Source organism: Durio zibethinus, chromosome 21, assembly GCF_047325235.1.
Source record: "Durio zibethinus cultivar Kanyao isolate XHJ-2024 chromosome 21, ASM4732523v1, whole genome shotgun sequence".
Classification (NCBI taxonomy): Eukaryota; Viridiplantae; Streptophyta; class Magnoliopsida; order Malvales; family Malvaceae; genus Durio; species Durio zibethinus.
This window is the reverse complement of record NC_143182.1, coordinates 6,627,079-6,632,189: the sequence shown is the minus strand read 5'-3', so window position 1 is coordinate 6,632,189 and position 5,111 is coordinate 6,627,079. Positions and strand designations below refer to the sequence as shown.

Sequence of the window (5,111 nt, the reverse complement as noted above, 5' to 3'; positions counted from 1 at the left end):
AAACAATTAATAAAAATTTCTATAAAAGAGAATAAAATGTTTGCATCAATATAGTAATATTTTGCATTGCATGCATGACAATTTTTTTACGAAAAGTAAATTTGAACCCTCAAGGATAAAATTATAAAGTATTCCAAAAAGTGATGCTTAAGCAATCTCTATGTGAGAAAATATTTTCTAATGTTACCAATGTACTAAAACATTTTAAGAATTATTTCGATAAAAGAGTTCTAATTTATTTTTCTCAAATAAAATTCGAGCACTAAAAAAAAAATTTCTAATAAATGAAAAAATCAAGAAAATTATTTTTCAAACACAAAAAATAAGACTATTTTTATTAAAATTATAGGATAACACGTAGTTAAGTGGTATCATTTCTAAACGGGTACTGTGAGGGTGCTAATCATTTTTCACGTATAACCGACTCTCAAACTCAGATTATTTTGTAGACTATAAAATTATCGTTTTAATAAATTTTAATTAATTTTAAAATCTTATTAAAATGATAAATTTTAATAAGTGACCAATTGTACCTAACCAAAAAAGATTAATGACAATTTTATTATTTTTTATTTCATTTTTAAATTTATCGAACAAATACAAAATCGTTAGGACAATTGTTAAACAATTAAAGTACTAAATCGACTTCCATAGATGAAAAAAACATATTTTACAGGGATACGATCTGCAACCTCTTACATATCTTATGCTCAAAACAGTCAAAGAATAGCCATTTCTGTGAAGCACACTTCTTCTCTCTTATCTTTATTTTCTCTCAAAAATTATGTTTTCAAAAAAAAAATGAAAAGGGAAAGAAAATATCACACATGCATTGAAAGTGAAATGTGTTTCAAAATTAAATTCCATGAAACACAAAAGAAAAAATACCAGTCAGAAGTGTGTCAAAGGAAACTTCTAATTCTTTCTTCTTCTATCTGTTTGGCCGAGAACAACTCATTTTTTCAACACATGCACTAATCTGGTCGTTCATTTTGCCAACTCATTTTTGGCCTCCCCTTTTCACCTATAGCTAGTTTAGCCAAAACCAGATATCGTGTCAACTCTCAAACATTTTCTCCACTTATACATGATTACCCCATTAAATGACTTTGTAGATCTGATCAGCTACAATGGTATATGTTCAACCATTCCCGACGCTAAGGCAACTTACCTTGACATTATTTCTAGTAACTCATGCATCAACAAACCTCTCATCACTTCATTTTTTTTTTTTTATTTTGGTTCATTATTCTCCACAATTAAACGTGATTATTTAAATTATACAACTAGCCTTGTGTAAACTGAAATAAACTAATTTCTTAAAATCTATCTCATTATGATCACTCATACAAAGTTCAGCTATATTTTGTTTTTTCTTCCAGCAAATAACACACATCATAGGCTGTTTTCCAAAAATTTAATGGCATATGCTCTATTTAATGATTTTATGGAACATCATATTGTCTCAGATTGTATAATTATGCGTTGATCCCTTAGTAAATCATAAGAATAATCATATCATACGATCTTATCCATTCAATACCTTCTTGGCTTACAACACTTCAAGTACTTTCAGTCTGTTACCAATGCAATATTTCTAACTTAACAATCTAACCAGATATAGAGGAGGTTAATCAATTGGCTGGACCCCATCCCTTTAAACACCACTTCCGTCTTCATTAGACAATGTCTTATTATAAAGAAGTGAAACGTACTTCCCAAGCATCTGTTAATATCATGTCGGCCATATTGCCACCCAATTTTTTAAATTATGAGACAAATACAACAGACTCTCATCAAAACAATGTCATTGACAAGATTAGAATCATTTAAATATTGACTCAACTTAATTGTCATCATGTTTAATAAGAATGTGAACTGGTAGGAAAAACCGTGTTATTTAGTCTTTACCTTTTCCTATGTAATTGATAAATGATTACATGGTCGGCAAGTTGCACATTGCTATCTAATCATAAGTATTTCTCATCATTTTACTTGTTTCGAGAAATAACAGTTTACCTTTTAACTTGCAGGACTTTCTATGGGTCCTACAACTGAGTTCCCATGCTTCATTCTGAAGGTATTACCCAACTTGTCAATAAAACATTAACCTCCACTACAAATACCTAAGCAGACAGATTCTTATCTAACATGTACAAACAGTTATTGTCCTGCATTCATAAACAAAATGCTTAAGTAAAATACAACCTCCATGGATGGTGGTCTGTTGAGAATAACGCCAAGTGAAACAAGAAGCTGTAAACGAAAATCTAACAAAATCAACCTGTTCCTGCATGATTAAAGCAACTTCAACAACAAGCAGTATCCATTTAACAAAATGACCATGACTTTATTCAATAAAGCCACAGCCTACAAATGATTTCTTAATCTTAATTTTACATTTTTTAGGCATCTTTAAATCGGTTATTTTAAGCTACATTAATAGCCAAACACAATTAAAATAATCCAATCGTGACTGATATCGAGTATTAAAAAAAAGGAACAACATGATCAAATTGACACTCGGATTTTTTAGCATTACCCTAAACGAGAGACGTGATCAAGACCTCATGAAATTAAATTATATCACATTGACTTAATCAGCAGTAATTAAAAAAAAAGAAATTAATCTAAACCAGTAGGCTTCAACTATTGAAAGTGACGTGAATTTCAAAGTTCATGGATCTACGCCGTGTAGCATATATTTTACAGGCAAACAAAAACATTTCGATAAAAGGTTAAAGGAACAGGAATCGGAAAAGCTTAGAGAAAGCATTACTCACCCTAATTTGGCGAAATCATGTTTGAAAAGTTTGATACAATTTCAAAGGGAATATCTTTCCTTTCTCCGACAGCTAGCATTTGAAATGAGAAAGCAGAATTTTAGGCATTTCCGATAATTTCAGATGGTTGTTTCTATCTGGGTTTTTAGAAGTTTAGGGTCCAAACTCAAGCCCATTTTACATGGGCCGTGCTAGTTTACTTGATATTGGGCCAAAAGAGTATTTTATTAACCCCCAATCATTATGACAATTTTTTTTTAATAAAATGCTCAAGTCGATATCAAGTAGTTAGTGCAATGAATAAAGCTGAATTTGAATACTTTTATCTTCAATATTTCATATGCTTAATAGAAATTTTAATTTCAACTATTTAATATAATTTGCATATTCATACAAGATTTTTTTTTTTTTTTTTACTTTAAAGTAGACCTAACAACTTTAAATATAACATAGTGATACAATGTGAAAACGATACAAAAAAAAATTATATATATGTTTTTAAAAAATATGTTTCATGTATATTCATGTCGACATAAATTTTGATATGATACAATTCGTATCATATATGTATTGATTAATTTAAACATGTGATACCATACGAATAATACGTTTAATTTAATTTTATCATACGAATATACATTTAATATATTTAATACGTTTAACATATTTTTTATATTTATTTTAATTTAATACAAACATATAAAAAATTATTTTAATTAAATCTTTTAATTATAATATTTAATTAGCTATTTAATATCATATAAAATTTATTTTAAATATTTAATTGTGATACTCATTTAATAATTATTATAAAATTATTTTTTTATATTAATAATATAAATATAAATATTAATATTAGTCTATATATTATTATTTTATTTTTTAATTTTTAATAATTTATCATTTTGAATTTAATAATAAAAATCAATATAATTATGTAATATAAATTAAAATTTAAATATATATTAAATACATATTAAATAAGTATTAAATTTTTTATTTTTTTAATATGTCAGTATTTTTTATATTATTAATATGTCAAATTTATTAAGTTGTAAATAATATATAGTTTATAATTGTTTATTATTTTAATCATATTTTTATATATATTCATATTAATCATATTTATTCGTGTATATCTGTGTTAGTCATATTTATTTTTGTATATTCATATTATTTATGTTTATTCATGTCATATTTAAACGAATTAATTATATACATATTAATCATGTTATACCGTATATAACACGTATATTAAATGTATTATGTTCATATTTAAGATTTAAACATATTTTATAATTCGTATCGTGTTCATATTTAAAATTTAAATATATTTTATAATTCATGTCATATTTATATTTTAATAATTTATATCATCATACCTTTCAAATATAATGTAAAAATATAAATTATCATATCTACTTTAAAATTATCAAAAATTGTATTTTATCGTGTGAATATTGGTCCATGTCAAAAATATATTTTTTCTTCAAATAATTGTATTAGTGGTCATTCCATGATTGGAAAGTAATGAAAGTTGACCTCAAAAAATATTGTCATTCAAGTTGTGGGTATCCGAAAATCATTTTCAAAAGAAATTACGAGGACAAATCACTATAAACCTTGAAGGATCAAAGTGAAAATCATGGCAATGTTGTTTCACAGTCAATGTTATTACCTACTTGCTTTTTATCTTTTATTAAAGCATCGTTTATTGCAAGATAAAAGATAATTTTTTTAATTATTTTTAATAAAAAAAATTTTCAATAACTTCAATTAAAAATTTTCACTAAAATCTTTTTCCTGTATTGCTAGAAGTAAATTTTTTTTCTTCATATTCCAACTTTGGATTTTCCAATTACTAAAAAGTTAAAGAGTTTTCAACGGATATTGTCATGATAACCGAAACCAATAAATAAAACTTGGATAAAATTTTCTAAATTAAATTTATAATTTTTTTAAAAAATAATTTAAGAAAAATTTTAATACAAAATTCAAAATACGGCCAAGATAAAAATTAATAATATGTAAAAAAAAAATTAAAAATGTCTATTATAATTTAAATTTGTTAATTAATTATTCAATAATAAATATTTTATCAAAAATTTTATTAAAAATATTTATTTAAAAAATATATCAAAATTTATTTTTTTTTCAAATTTTGTACACTTAATCTATCTAATAAGATTTTTTAATCTATTAATTTTCATTTTGATTTAATTATTTTTTTAGGAAATTTTATGAATTTCACCAAATAAATTACATCAAAATCTTTCTCGTAACGGACATATGCGTATCTATGCAATTTCAACCACAGAAAGAGAAAAA

The 5,111-nt window shown here is 24.7% G+C and overlaps 1 long non-coding RNA gene across 1 annotated transcript; it reads right to left on the bottom strand.

The window, feature by feature from the left end:
* Positions 1–1,836: 1,836 nt before the first annotated feature.
* LOC149512816 (uncharacterized) lies at positions 1,837–2,894 on the bottom strand. The gene is made up of 2 exons (XR_016331408.1): positions 2,784–2,894; positions 1,837–2,290 (listed from the first exon to the last, which is right to left on the bottom strand). It is a non-coding gene; the product is annotated as an uncharacterized LOC149512816 (long non-coding RNA).
* Between the last annotated feature and the right edge of the window lie 2,217 nt (positions 2,895–5,111).